The sequence below is a fragment of the Delphinapterus leucas genome, chromosome 8 (assembly GCF_059928025.1).
Source record: "Delphinapterus leucas isolate spDelLeu-1000000601 "Yukka" chromosome 8, BTC_Dleu_Yukka2, whole genome shotgun sequence".
NCBI classification, from domain to species: domain Eukaryota; kingdom Metazoa; phylum Chordata; class Mammalia; order Artiodactyla; family Monodontidae; genus Delphinapterus; species Delphinapterus leucas.
In genome coordinates, this window is record NC_143136.1 from 85971905 (window position 1) to 85988220 (window position 16316).

General features: G+C 35.6%; 1 protein-coding gene across 9 annotated transcripts in view; it reads left to right on the forward strand.

Moving 5' to 3' along the window:
• Nucleotides 1–16316, forward strand: part of QTMAN (queuosine-tRNA mannosyltransferase) — a 451841-nt gene that overhangs the window by 61734 nt on the left and 373791 nt on the right. The window lies entirely within an intron of this gene.

The following is a 16316-nucleotide window of genomic DNA, read 5'->3' on the forward strand; positions in this document are numbered from 1 at the left end:
CTAGGGTAACAGTATCTTCCTACTGTCATTTTTTATTTTTTTTTAACTGTCTCTGCTGGCTCACTGGTGTGCTCGCTGTCACTCCCTCTCATCCTCCCTTTTGTTACCCTTCCTCTCCCCCTGCCCGTAGCTACTTACCCCTTAAATCAGGAGGTTTTCCAAAGACCCATTTTCAGTCCATTTTTTTTCTACGTTAGTTTTCTCTTCCTGAGTGACTTTGTCTACTCCTGTGTCATTAATCTTCACCTCTAGTTTAATTTTTATTATTTTTTTGGTTTTCTTTCAGCTTTATTGAGATCTGAAAAAAACACTGTAGAAGTTAAAGGTGTACAGCATAATGAGTTGACTTACATATATTATGAAATGATTACCACAATCAGTTTAGTTATCATCTATCATCTCATAGTCTAATGATTTTTGGATTAGCAGTTTGGCATTGACTCCTCCTGAGCTCCAAATGCTTACTAAATACTAATAATACCTCAAAATTCCCATTCAAAATGAAATTGTTTATCTTCCTTGCAAAATGTGGTTCTGTTTACTGCCTCATTTAATGGAAACTCATTCTCCCAAATTATTAAGACTTAAAGGGCTTCCCTGGTGGCGCAGCGGTTGAGAGTCTGCCTGCCGATGCAGGGGACACGGGTTTGGGCCCCGGTCCGGGAAGATCCCACATGCTGCGGAGTGGCTGGGCCCGTGAGCCATGGCTGCTGAACCTGCGCGTCTGGAGCCTGTGCTCCGCAACGGGAGAGGCCACAACAGTGAGAGGCCTGCGTATACCACAAAAAAAAAAAAAAAAAAAGACTTAAAGATGTCTCACTCAACCATAATTTTTCTTTCCCATGCTTCTCTCAACTGATCACTTATCCCTTCTGACTAATATTGATTTCTCTTGTGTCCATTGTGTCTTTACATTGAGACTGTAAGTCCATTGGAGGCAGGCATCTGTCATAGTGCTTCACATATAATATGTAGTTTCTAAAAAAATGTTGATTCGAATCCTTTGAATGCTAATTTTAGCTTTAATAAAAATCTGATATCAAGATGGTTTTAATGTCTTAATCTAAAATCATCTTGTGGTAATTTCACATATTTTGCTGCTAATCACCTTGTCTGGATGATAGCTTTTTGTATACTTATAACTCCTGCCTTCTCTTTTTCTTCAGTTCACGTATCTATGAAGAGTTTAAGACTATACCATTCCTCAGACTTAAAACCTTTTTGTTGACTTTATTGTTGTTTAACTCCCCCTCCCCCAAATTTTGATTGTTTCCTAAATGATCCAGCTCTTACTAGACTTAAAAATATCATGGTCAACATTGTTGGGTGGTTTCTTTGTGAAAATATTAAGAAGCCAGTGGTAAAAGATCTTTATATTACATTTTAATTTTTGTTTGTAAAATTAGATGTCTTAATTAAAATTGCTTTATATTTAATGTGGTACTTTTATACTGTTAATTCTTAATTATTATTATATTTTGGATTGGGAGGCCCTTAAGCATTAATTTTTTCATACATTGGGAGAGAAAAGCAATAAATGTCAAGAGACTGAGTGAAGAAATCAATTGTATGTAGTATGGTAAAACCCTTGTGTTGACACATACTGGTACATGTTAGCTGTTTGGTGCATACGTTTCTTTATTGGCATTGGGAACATAATCTTTTGAAACCATCATTGTAAAAGTGAAGCTGTCATTGTAAAACTTAAGATTTTGACAATAAGAACTGCTCCTCAATATGGGAAGCTTGTTAATTTCTCATAAAACCACAAACCATGAACTTCTCTTGGAGAAAGATACTTTTTAAATGACCTGACATGTTTTAAAGAAAAGGTGGATCCTTTTGGTTTATGAGCAGGAGAGCCATTGCATTGCATTTCCATGTTAAACTGCACACACAAGATCTGGATTTTAAAAAGGAAAGACCTTTCTCAGGTGATTAACTTTAAAATAATTTCTTATGTAATTAATTTAAAAATAATGTCTTTAATTTTTAGAGCAGTTTTAGGTTTAGAAAAATTGAGTGGAAGGTACAGAGGGTCTCCCCTCCCTAACCTCCCCCACCATCAAATCCCCACCAGAGTGGTACATTTGTTACAATCCATGAACAAACATTGATCCATCATTATCAACAAAAGTCCTTAGTTTAAATTAAAGTTTACTCTTTTTGTGTTAGACATTCTAAAGGTTTTGACAAATGTATAATGAAACATGTATTCACCCTTGTAATATCATACAGAATAGCTTCACTGCCCTAAAAATCCCCTGTGATTCACCTAATCATCCTTCCCTCCCTCTTTCCTGTAAATCCCCTGGCAAACCACTGATGTTTTTACTGTCTCAATAGTTTTGCCTTTTCCAGAATATCTTATAGTTGGAATCAGGCAGTATGTAGCCTCTTCAAATTGGCTTCTTTCACTTAGCAATATGCATTTAAGACTATTCCATGTGTTTTCATGGCTTGATAGCTCATTTCTTTTTGGTGCTGAATAATATTCCACTGTCTGGATGTACCGTTTATCCAGTCACCTTTTGAAGGATAGTTTGGCTGTTTCCAAGTTTTGGCAATTCTGAATAAAGCTGCTGTAAACATTTGTGTGCAGGTTTCTGTGTGGGTGTAGGTACCAAGGAGCATGATTGCTGGATTGTATGGTAAGAATATGTTTAGTTTTAATTTTGTAAGAAACTGTCAAACTGTCTTCCAAAAGAGGCTGAACCATTTTGTGGTCTCACTACAAATGAAGGAGAGTTCCTGTTGCTCCACCTACTCTTCAGTATTTCAGGTGTTGTTAATGTTTTGGATTTTAGCTGTTCTAATAGGTGTGTATTAATTTACTGTTTCCTGATGACATGTGATGTTGAGCATTTTCATATGCTTATTTGCCATCTGTATATCATCTTTGATGAGGTGTCTGTTCAGATCTTTTGCTCATTCTAAAATTGGGTTTTTTCAATACTATATGATATCACTTATATGTGGAATCTAAAATATGACACAAATGAACCTATCTGTGAAACAGAAACAAAATCAGGGACAGAGAATAGACTGGTGGTTGCCAAGAGGGAGGGGTGTGGGAGAGGGTAGGAGTGGGAGTTTGGGATTAGCAGATGCAAACTGTTATATATAGACTGGATAAACAACATGGTCCTACTGTATGGTACAGGGAACTATATTTCAATATCCTGTGATAAACCATAATGGAAAAGATATGAAAAAGAATGTATATACATGTATAACTGAGCCACCTTGCTGTACAGTAGTAATGAGTACAAGATTGTAATTCAACTATACTTCAATAAAAATAAATTTTAAAAAATTGGGTTGTTTATTGTTGAGTTTTAAGAGTTTATTTATTTATTTATTTTTAAATTTTTGGTGTATTTTGGATGAGTCCTTTATTAGGTATATCTTTTGCAAATATTTTTGCCCAGTCTGTGGGTTGTCTTATTTTCTTTCTTTTTTTTTTTTTCCCATGTCTTATTTTCTTGACATGTCTTTTGCAGAGAGGAAGTTTTTAATTTTAATGAAATCCAACTTACCAGCTTCCTTCCCCCCAGCCGCCCCCAATTGTGCCTTTGGTGTTGTGTCTAAAAAGTCATGGCCAAACCAGGGTCATCTGCATTTTCTCATGTATTATCTTCTAGGTGTATTATAGTTTTGCATTTTACATTTAGGCCTGTGATCCATTTTGAGTTATTTTTTTGTGAAGGGTATAATGTCTGTATCTAGATTCAAATTTTTACCTGTAGATGTCCAGTTGTTCCATCACCGTCTGTAGAAAAAACTGTCCTTCATTGAATTGCCTTTGTTCCTTTGTCAAAGATCAGTTGATTATATTTGTGTTGGTCTATTTCTGGGCTCTCTTTTCTGTTCCTTTGATCTATTTGTCTGTTCTTTCACTGGTACCACACTGGCTTGATTACTGTGTAATTAATTTTTAAAATAATAATTAGTAAACTATTTAAGTGTTTTTTGTTAAGATTTGTGAAACAAGTTATCTTAAACCAATTTCTTGTATTAAGTGTGAGCTATGTTATTTTTAAAAATAGATACATTATTGGTAATCATTTTAGTAAAATTTATGTACAGTAGAAACACTGTCATAATGGAAAGAAATAAAATTGTAATATTTTTACTTTAAAGAAACTATACTCTTATTCAGTAGCTTGTTTTATAAGTTCTGTTGGCTCTTTAATACCTATTAAAGAATTTACTTTTTCAAATATGAAATAATAGTTTAAATGTGATTATTAAAAAGTCTGGATTAATCTTCTAAAATAACACTGTCCAGCATGAGAAATCAATATAGCTGTTCTTATATTTTTTTGAAAGCTGTTGCATTTTTAGCATTAGGAAGAAATGACATTACTTGTCTGAAGTATTTCATGGTGTAAATCAATGTGTAAACCCTTTAGTTTGTGAAACAAATTGAGCTAGAGCTTGCAGGATGCTGATAAATACATGGCACATTTTTTTGCCTGGAGACCTATTCAGGAGAAAAAAAAACTAACCAGTAATATAAAGTAATATGTGGTAAGCACAGTGTGGGTGGCAGTGCATTAAGCTCAGTAGTACGTTATTGTGACTGGTGACTGTAAACTAGTGATATCACACAGCTAATTTTTACTCATGGTATCTTTAGCCTTGTGTGTCAGAAACACAATGAATTTACAAAGAAGTCATTAGGTTATTGGGATGATTGTCAGCCATGATCAACTGCTAAGAATGTATTTTTTTATATCAATTTTATTCAGGTACAGTTTACTTACAGTAAACGGTACCCATTTTAAGTGGGCAATGTGGTGAGTTTTGACAAAAGTACACAGTTGTGTAACTATGACCACAATTATGATTTGGAATGTTTGTATAACCCCAGAAAGTTCCCTTGTGCCCCCTTGAAGTCAAACCCCCCCTACCTCCAATCTCAGTGTCCAGTCAATTGCTGATCTGCTTTCTGTATTGTAGATTGGTTTGCATTTTCTAGAATTCTTAGGAGTGTGTTTTGCTAAATGCAGAAGATATGTTCTTGAAAAATTGATGGCAAATTGATTTTTTATAAAATGAAAATGTTTTATTATATTAAAATTTTTGAGATGCTCAAATGAAGTTCAGTTGGTATTATTCCTCTTATTTTGGGTTTCAAGTTTTTCTACCTTGTCTTCTCTCTGTAATAACTTAAATCTGTATTTCATGTAGCTTAATATATAAAACCAACTCACGACATGTTATTTTGTAGAGCAAATTATCCTTTAGTAGTTATACTGTTATCTCCTCATTTGCTTATTTATAAAAGTTGATAAACAATACAAGAAATAAAAATCTACAGATCCTGTTGTTGTTATCAGAATTTAATACCTTCTTTATTCCATACAGTTGTCATTCAATCGACAGTTTAACCTTGCTGTGTAAAAGGCCATTTGCCTTGTCCTTATGCCCTACTGCTCGGACCTCTGGGGATAGGAGAGTTAGGGTGGATAAAATAGCTCTTTACTTCATAACATTCTGTTCTTTGTGACACCTATTACTCATATGTAGTCTATTCTAAAGCATGCTGAAAAGTAGCAGTTGATCTCATGGAGAAAATAGCCCCAAGGTGAAATATTAGAACCCTTTCATGACTTTTTATCAGATGTACTGAAACGTTTACCTCTTTTTATAGGAAAGAGTTAAGAATCCTTTGCATATTAGAATGGCTGGAGTTTTCTGGTTTTGCCCAGAAACGTTCTGTTTCTAGAATTTATGCTGCTTCATTTATTAGTCATTTTGAAACTAGTTCTAAATAAAAAGCCAAACATTATGAAAAGATTTTTCATCTTTGCTCCACCAAACGTATTTACATTTCTAGTTAATTTGGAAATCTTGTACTCAAGTTAAGACAAATAATTCTAAACTTATTTAATACAGTAACACTTTGCGTAACTGATGTTCTACTAACCAAATCCTTAAGTAACTGGCATTTTGAAATGATAAATGTGTATCTGTTAAGAAATCTTGAAGATCTCCGTTTAAACACTGCTTCACTGAAGCCTTCAGACCAAAGAAAAAATGTTTCAGTAGTCAGTTTCAGAGAGACAGTATGTGTGGGATGGGACTAAACGGCAATAGATAAGAGCAACCAACTTGAGAACTTAATGGTGATTATCCTTCTCAAAACCAGTCAGTCAATACTCTTTTTTTTTTTTTTTTAAAGTAATGCACAGGCTACTTTTAAAATTTCCTCATTTTGGGGGATTGTCTTCAGAAGCCCAGGCATATTCCATTTAGCCTATACTGTGATGGCTTACACATAGTCCTCTCTTCAACAGGTTAAATTAAATGGGGGAAGAGACATAAACTATTACCTGTCACAAAGCAGATTGCACCAGTGTTCTAATAGTGGCATCTAATGGTACAGTGGGGAGGGAAAAAATAATTCTGGCTTGGATGTCAGGGAAGGCTTCATGAAGTGATACTATTTATAAATAGAGTGATGAGTTGCATTAAAATTTGTATTTTTACCCCCATTTACAAAGTTACTATTTACTTTAGAAAATTTGGAAAACCAGAGAAGCATTGAGAAAAAAAGAAAAAAAAATTAAATTACCATTAATGTTTTCATAGGCAGTCCATTACCTATGGATTACCTTTAGCTATATTTTCACCTGTCATTTTTCATTTTATAATATGGACATTTCTCCATGTCATTAAGTGTTTTTCTGCAACATCATTTTAAACAACTGCATATTTTTATGTATTTTGTACACATTTTGCTTTAAACCTTTTTTCTCTTTTTGTTTCCTTTGAGACTAGTCTGAAACAATTTTAACTCTTGATTTTATTAAAATTAAAAAAACAGTGATGTTTTGGTTACACAGTTGATTAATATTAATTATGATCTGAAATACCATCTTACTTACATTTGGTTAAAGAAAAACACTAAATAGTGTTTTTGGAATAGAATTTTGGATGAAAATAATTGGTAAAAATATATTATCATTTATGGCCATTTCCTTATTCTAGCAGATTCATTGTCTAAGAATGTTAACCTTAGTATTATCAAAAAGATTCTTTAGTAGATGAAATTTGAAATATTATTAGAACGTTCCTTTATTCTTATAAAACATGACTAGTTTCTCCACAAAATTTCAATATTAAAAATAATGAATTTTCACCAAGATGAATGATTATTCAGATACTGAAAAATTAGTTAAGGACTTTCCTGGTGGCACAGCGGTTAAGACTCCGAGCTCACAATGCAGGGGGCCTGGGTTCAATCTCAGGTCAGGGAAGTAGATCCCACATGCATGCTGCAACTAAGAGTTCGCATGCTGCAACTAAGAAGTCTGTGTGCCGCAACTAAGACCTGGCGCAACCAAATAAATAAATAAAATAAATATTTAAAAAAACGGGACTTCCTTGGTGGCGCAGGGGTAAAGAATCCACCTGCCCATGAAGGGGGCACGGGTTCGAGCCCGGTCTGGGGAGATCCCACATGCCGCGGAGCAACTAAGCCTGTGCACCCCAACTACCGAGCACCTAGAGCCCACTACCGAGCACCTAGAGCCCGTGTTCTGCAACAAGAGAAGCCCACCGCAATGAGAAGCCCGCGCACTGCAACGAAGAGTAGCCCCCGCTCTCTGCAACTAGAGAAAGCCTGTGTGCAGTAACGAAGACCCAACACAGCCAAAAATAAATTACTTAAAAAAAAAGTTAAAAAAAAAGAATTAGTTAAATGTTGTGTATTTGCTTATTGATTGACTGCTTAAAAGCAAGGCCAAATATTTTTATTTAAAAAGATGCACCGTATAACGAATTTTTGAATAGCATACCACTGATGAATCTTTACTTTCGAAGATGCTTTTTATTGGCTAGTGCTCTGCTAAGAACAACAGACTAATGTATTTAGAAATTTTCATGATGCTAATTACAATTTATTAAGCACTTACTGTATGTCAAGCTCTGGCTCGAATAGTTAAGGGACATTCTGTTATTTGAAAACACCCCCTGATGAGGTGGGTCTTATCTATTATTACATGAGGAAATTGAAGCTCAGAAAGGTTAAGTTTCTTGCCCAAGATTACACATGTAGCAAGTAGCAGAGCAGGAGGTGTTTTTCTCTGGTTTGTGTGTCTTTTCATTATTAAGCGTTATTTCTTTTGAAGTATTATGGGAAAGACCTTAAGGAATGTTAATACTGTAAGTGGCATCACATGTGAATGGTATATATGCCTCTCCAATCAGCAGATGACTATTTTGTTTGCTAATTTCTTTTAGTGGATAACTTCTCATCTTTTTTGATCCTTCCAAAATTGCATACCCAGCACTGGCACGAATGAAAAAAAAAAAGGGCTACCATAAGATTATTATTTAGCTAGATTTTTCTTTCTTATATCCTGTTTAAAAAATAACAGTATTTTCTTTGAAAAACTTTCTGTACTTATTGAGACAACTTTGGTATCCTCATTTAATGTGTGTGATTGATAGATATAATTTTATATTTACTTTTTAACTGTCTTATACTTTCAAAAACCATGTAAAGCCTCTCCAACTGCTATTTCTCCTTAACAGTATCTTTAAGAAGCAGTCACAACATGTTTCTTCCTGAACACCCAACAGTTTAGCATTCTATCACATGTTTTGCAGGGCTTCAGCAAATCGTTATAGTGAACGTCTTCAGGAGGCAATGAAGTAGGTAGAGCGCTGCGGCCTAGACACCTGTAGAGATCGAAACACCTGCCCTCAAGCAAAAGCTAGTAGACACCTGTAGAGATCGGAACACCTGCCCTCAAGCAAAAGCTAGTAATTAGTTGCTCAGATTCCCTTGCAAACTTCCCCAGTGTTGTTGCACATGAAACACAAAGATCACAGGGATGCTGTCATGAGCTCCGCACTGTTGGAGTTGTTTATGCCCATTCAATTTTTAATGTTCCTATAAGACATTTTGATGGGAACCCTGAGCCCAGAGGGATTTGCACGCTTGATCAAACCTGTGATGAGTTAAATATAGAAGTAAAGAGAAACCTTTGGATTACATTGACTGTTAACTTTTAGCATGGTGTTAGTGGAAAACATTAACATGATCCTAGAGGCAAAGTTGTGTTTGATCAACCTTCACAATTTTTTGTTTCTCGACAGCAGGTATAGCTTCAGTAAATCTAAACAAATTCTTTAAGGCTTATAGATCCAAGTGCAGGTGGATATCTGGATGGCATCGCCTGAATATTTTAAAAGATGATTTTATACCAACCACTTTTATCAAAATTGAACTGTTCTCATATACCAACCTTTTAATCCTACCACTTTGTCATATACAGTTTATATTACTAAAGAATGAGATGATAGGTGATTGAATTTTAGTAAAATACAGTAGTAAATATGAATTGGATATTTTGGGGCCAAAGAAATTTATTACTCAGAGTACTTGGAAAGTCTTTTTATACCATTGTTTTAATTTTAACACTATATATATACTCGATACTATGTGGGATAAAAACTAGTGGTTTACTGGGTAGTTTTTAACTTTGGGATTCAGTTCTTTGATTATTATATTTGTGTAAGTTGTTAATAAATGGTTTCACTAAAGATCCATTGCTGATGATCCCTAAATATATTTAGTTTGAAAAATGCTATAATTTCTAATATCATAGCAAATTTGGTTCAGATTTATTCTGAGACAAAATAACTCTAGCACCTCATCATTTAAGCATAGTATGGTGGATATACATGCTTCCTAAACTGGTTCTTAGAGACAAATGTGTGTCGTGGAGTTGTCAGAGTAGAACTAAAGAAGGTGTTATACAGCCCTGGACTATCATTGGCAGAGATGCTAGTGAATTCGGTCAGCCCATTGTGCCTCACGTTTTCCTTCATTAATACATAGGTAGACTCTTCCAGTGGGTTTCTGAGTGTAGTTTCTTCATTAGTTCCTCAGGAAAAGTGAAATGAATGATGTGTTAAAAAGCTTACCTCTAGATTTTACATGTGCCTGCCTTTTTTAGCCATAGTCAGCCTCAATGTGGATGGGACTTGGGATGCTCCACTTGTAAGCTGATGACCGTGATGCTAGCTATCATAAACAAAGTACTTTTGCATGTTATACGTAGAACGTTTTGGCTAGTTTATACCTCCTTGACTTTCAGGAATTTCACAGAAGTCATTCCTAAGAATTGGTCTGTCTTTAGTGGCCTTTGGAATTCCTAATAACTTCATGTACATGTTGCATAAAACATTTGCAGTCTGTTTCTTACATAAATGCTCCATGTGCCCTGGGTCAGTAACTTATTTATTGTTTTATCCTTGATGCCTAACTCAATGCAATCAGTGTTGGTTGGATTAGTGAATGATTGAAAATACTGTGCAATGCATATGAATAGCCCATGCAAACACTATAATAAAGGGTGGATCATATGGAACACTTTCTGTAATAGAAATGACTTTTTTTCTGTATATTTTTTTCCAGTATAATCCTAGGTTGATTTTTTTCTAGAATAAGTATCTGTGATTTGACTTTACCTTTTTACTATCAGTGCGTCAAAAATATTGTGTGAAAAAAGATTTTATATATTTACTGAAGTGAAATATTTCTTAACTCTAAGTCTTAATCTGGACCCATTGAGCTTACTTAGCTTTGTTTTCTACTTCTCTCTAACCATTTGTTTTTCCTGCTGTTCTGGACAGACTTTTCACCCTGTTTCAGAATAAGCTGCACTTCCTGACGTCATGCCATGGTCTCTCAGCTCCAGTCTCATGAACTCCTGAGTTTCTTCTGTTTTTGACTTACCACTTTAGAATTAAATCATATGTGTTTCTATATTTTGCAAAATGTGTGTCTACATGTAGTAATGTCATTACTATGATTTAAAAATTTTTAAAATTTTAATCCTTTTCTTTCTGGCCTATGGCAGTAGTCACTCGGTACATGCTAGTTAATCTCTAGCTTTGTAGTAGGAAAATAAATTTCCAGAGAAAGTGAGAAAGACAGACAAATAGAGACAGATAGGAGTGAAGGAAAGAAGGAGAGAAGATGGAGGGAGGGAGGGGGAGGAAGGAAGGAAAGAAGGAAGGGAGGGAGGGAGGGAGGAAGGGAGAGAGGGAGCGAGGGCAGACCAGCATATTTTGTGGAATAGGGAGAGAGCAGTGATTTTGGAATTTGAAAGACTTGAGTTCAAATTTCAGTTCTGCCTCCTCGCTTTGTAATGTTCAACGGGTGTAAATGATATTAATATCTACGTGGTAAGCTTGTTGTGTTAAATTAATTAATGTATGTAAAGTGCTTATTAGCACATTCTCTGCACATAATACATGTTTACAAACCATAGCTAACTCTGTTATTTTGCAGGTGAGGAAAGTGAGGTTTAGAGAGCTGACCAGTGGTCATTTAGTCAGTAAATTCTGGAGAGATGATTGAAGCCCAGATTCTTCTTACTCTAAAGCAGTGTTTCTCAAACATTAGTGTACATCAGAATTTCCTGAAGGGCTCATCAGAATACAGATTGCCTGACCCCCCCACCCTGGAGTTTCTAGTTCAGTAGGTCTGGGATGGGGCCTGGGTATTTGCATTTCCAGTAAGTTTCCACCTGCTGCTGCTGTTGCTCCCATTGCTGGTCCAGGGACCACACTTTGAGACCCAGTGCCCTCTAGCAGTATTTCTCAACCATAGCTGCACGTGTAAGAAATCACCTGGGAGCTTCTAAAAATTGTTGATGAAACCAAAATCTTTGATCCTGTGGTTTAAGTATCAACTTTTTTTTTTTAAAAAAAAAGCCCTCCAGGTGATTCTGTTGTGCAGCCAGAGTAGGTAACGCCACTCTGCCTAAAGCTAGACTCTTGGCAGTTTTCCATTAGAACTGGGTACCAAGCAAAGCACTGGCCTTGAACAAACCTCTTGGGTGCTCAGTGAGGCAAGGCCACTGTAATGTGTTGTTTTTGTCCCGTGATGATCGAAAACAATTGCTCCAGCCTAGAATTCTTTTATTACTTCAACTCTTCTCATTATTTGTGTCTGTTGTTTGAATTTCTCCATCCAGTTTCACCCTCCAGTGTCTTGAATATACTATTCAATCTGTATTTTATGTTACTATTTGGCAGAAGCAACTATTTAGCAATAGTTGACTTGAAGTACAAAGTAAATAAAGGAATGTATCTAATTAAAAAATCACTTTAGCAACCTACTGTACTTTTAGAGTTCTAATTATGAGTTTGTTCTTCTCATCTCAGAAGAGATGCTGTTGGAAACCTTATGTTTTTATTTTAGGGTACCCAGTTATTGGTTAGAACAGATTATGATAGCTGGGCACCCAGGAGTATATTTAAAAAATGCAGCAGATTAATTGGTAATATTTCAGTCATTTCTTCTGTTACATGATTCAGTCAATAGATGTATACGAACCAAGGCATCCATTACTGGATAAGAGTAGGCAAGGGTGGGAGGGAGATGCAAGGGAGGAGATATAGGGATATATGTTTATGTATAGCTGATTCACTTTGTTATACAGCAGAAACTAACACGTCATTGTAAAGCAATTATACTCCAATAAAGATCTTAAAAAAATAGCAAAAAAAAAAGAGTAGGCAAAATACCACATAATTTCATTAACCTTTAAGCAATGAAATTATAAATCCCTATGCAAATGATTAAGGTTATCATTGTCTATCACCCCTTTTTGATACCTACAGACTGTTAATTCTTCTCTGTCCTGCTGAGTCTTATTAAAACTTCTGACTGATGTGCTTTTATTAAAAGGTTTAGAATTTACCAATTTAAAACACTTGCTTCACACTATCACCTCTAATTTAACTAGGCCATTAAACACAGTATTTTGCAAAGGGAAAAAGTCAATAGCTGTTTCTTTAAAAAAATAATAAATTGAAATGAATTTTAAACTCTGCTTAGAGGTGAGCAACAGCTATATAGTACTAGGTCTTTTGATAGTTGATTTGTTCCTTTAGTATGCAAATTTTACGTTTACAAAGATCTACAGCTTTTATTTAAGAAATATGCCTGGAGGCTAGATTGGTAAGCTTTAGGGAGATATCTAGTTTGGTGTGAAATAAATAGTTGTTAAAGGATCACATGAATTGGGTCCCAGAAGATGAAGAGTAGAGCTGAGACAGATTGAGAAAAACTGACCGTTATTTCATTTCATTTGGCTAAAAATACCACTAAATTAAAAATGAAGACAATAAATGATGGCAACACAAAGCAAATTAATGTGAATAAGCCTTTTTTGGGGGTAGATTTTGTGAAAAGTTCTGACCTGTTAGAAGTTTAAAGAAAAGGGCTTAACTACATCCCTGACAGCTTTACAGCTTTGGGTGGAAGACTTTCTCTTGGCCAAGGAGGAAGGAATGGGTCACTGCTGCCCAGTGAAGTCTGCAGCATCACTTTTGGTCAGTGAGATGACAGATGTCATAGAATATGCTCACATTCAAAAGAAAAGGACTCAGGGTTGCTTTCTTAGGTTGGAGACTATAGGCTAAGCAAATAATGTCATAGATTTCTAGCTTTGGGGAAACTTTGCATCACTGATCTTTTGGAATCTCTGACCGATTTTTTTTTTCTTAAACAACTTTTTATTTTAATTTGAAAAGGATATGAAATATATTTCTATGTTGACAGCTTGTAGAATTCTTTTTACTTTTTTTAAAAGTGCGTCTGTCTTTTTAGATGTTTTTAAGCAATTAGGCTCTCAGAGATAGGATATTCGAACAGCATTATCTACCAATTGAAATGGCCTCTGTGTATGCATGTTTGTTGTGTATTTCTGGTGGTGGACTGTGAGGTGTGGAGGGCAGGGTTGATGATGATGTGTGAAGGTGGAAAGCTAGAGTCTTTCACTGAGGCTGAAGTCCCAACTCCTCTACCAGCAAGGACCCCTCTATGCATATATATATATATATATATATATATGTATATATATATGAATAGATAGATTTCCGTACCCTTTTCGTCTTCAATATTATTTTTATTTTTGAACTTCAAGACTATTCTTAAAATTTTCTTTTGTTATTTCTGTTTTAAAAGTTTGTTATTGGAGTGTAGTTGCTTTACAATGTTGTGTTACTTTCTGCTGTACAGCACAGTGAATCACTTATACATATACGTATAGCCACTCTATTTTAGATTATTTTCCCATATAGATCATTACGGAGTATTGAGTAGAGTTCCCTGTTTTTAAAACTTTTGAATTATCACTGTTTACTTGGCTCAAATTGAAAAAGTATAATTTTGAGGGATACGAAATCTCTCCTCCTATACCTCAGTCCCTAACACTCATGTTCTTTATACACATGAACCAGTGTTATTTTTTGTGCCTCCTTCTAGACATATGTATACATATATAATCAATACACAGATTTATTTTTTCCCATGTTTTTATTTATATATTTACCTTGTGAGCTTTATATTTTGGAAGTTTTTTAAAAAAGTGTGAAACTGCATTTAAATATATAGACTGTATAGCCCTATTCAGATAGGAATTATTTCTGTAAGTTTTTTATAAACATTGAAATTCTTTTAAGAACCAATCCATCTCCCTAACATACCACATACATACGCGCATGCACACAGACACACAGACACACACACACACACACACACAGCTTTGTGAAGCAGAATTACATGGAAGTCTTTGGAAGTTTCCCTGGTTATGAATCAAAGCCTGACTTTCCTCTGTGGCCTCAGTGGGCATACCCCATTTCTGAGGCCCATATAGTTTTCATGTCCACATGGTAATGGTTTCCTATGCCTGAGAAATTCTCATTTGGATGCTTTAGGCTCAGAGCAGATGACTCTTTTGTGTCTTCTTTCATTATTTCATTCTTTTTTTTTTTTTTTGCAGTACGTGGGCCCCTCACTGTTGTGGCCTCTCCCATTGCAGAGCATAGGCTCAGCGAGGCTCAGCATGTGGGATCTTCCCTGACCGGGGCACGAACCCATGTCCCCTGCATCGGCAGGCAGACTCTCAACCCCTGCGCCACTGGGGAAGCCCCATTATTTCATTCTTATCCTCTCCTCCGCTCACCTAGTTTTGCTTCTAAATTTTCATCACACTTGGTTTTATTTAATTTGACTTTTTCTGGTCTTAGTTGAGTGTATAAATTTAAGAATATTGGGAGCCACCTAAGGCTGTTTTGTTCTTTTAAATTTTACTTCTGTAGAGTCTGCAAAAAGTAGTGATGAGAGTTTGGGATCCTGGAGCCAGATTGCCTAGGTTTGAGGCCTAAGAACATGACCTTGGGTAACCTTTTTTTGACAGCAGAAATTGATCAGATTTGCCTGTAGAAGCAAAAAACAAAATTCTTTTAATTGAATGGAACTTGCCAAGAATTTGGATAGAATGTGGTTCTTTATTAAATATTAAGGGTATGAAGTATTCAGTATCCTTAGCCAGGTTTTCAGGAATGCTGTTCAGTACCTGTTCTCAATCCTCCCTTCTAAAGACAGAGCGTGTATCATAAAATCCTAACTCAGTCCAGGTGTGTGTATTTTGATGTTCGGAAATAATGAGGTTGTGATTCTTTGTCTCTGAAATGAAGAGGTCTGACTAGCTGTCCCTACAGTCCCTCCCGCATCTCAATTCTCTAAGACCCTGACTAACTTTGAGGATTGGAGTGAGCATCTCTGTGATGTACTAGATAGATGTAGGCCGTTCTTGCATGTCTCGGTCACATCATCTTATTAATTTGTTTTCTTTCATGTATCACACATTGAAATGATGTTGCTGATACAGTTGTCTCCCATCATCCTTCCTCTCCTCCCCAAAATTAAGCTCCAGCAGGGCAAGCTTTGTTTGTCTTGTTCACTGATGAATTCCCAGCACCAGAGCAATGCCAGGGAGATGCTCAGGAGGTGAATGTCTAAATACACTATTTTCTTTGAGAGAATATACTCTATAGTCATTATGTGAAATAAGCCATCTCGAGTTATTTTGTTTTTTTTTTTTCCTCTTTCCTTGATTTATGTCTTCTCAGTGTTTGTTTGTTGTTGTTGTTTTGGTGACACCTCAGCTCCAGATCCTCTCTCTAGCTGTGAATGCTTTCCCATCTTGTTCACAGTTGGTGTCTGGAAGGTTCTCCAACCTGTTTTTTATTCTGGTGTAGGTTATTCTGACTCTGATTACTGTTTTGAATAATTATTTTAGGAGATGTGTTTGGCTAATCCTGTGATTTTGTGCTATGTAAACTGTTTGGGAGCCACATTTCTTACTGCTTTGATAGCTCCTTCTTTTTGCTTGTCATACAGGATTCTTTTTGGATGAGTTGCTCTGTTAGTTCTGACCCTGTCAGTATTGATATACCTAAGGATTCTGACTTTAATATATACAGAACAGGAGAGT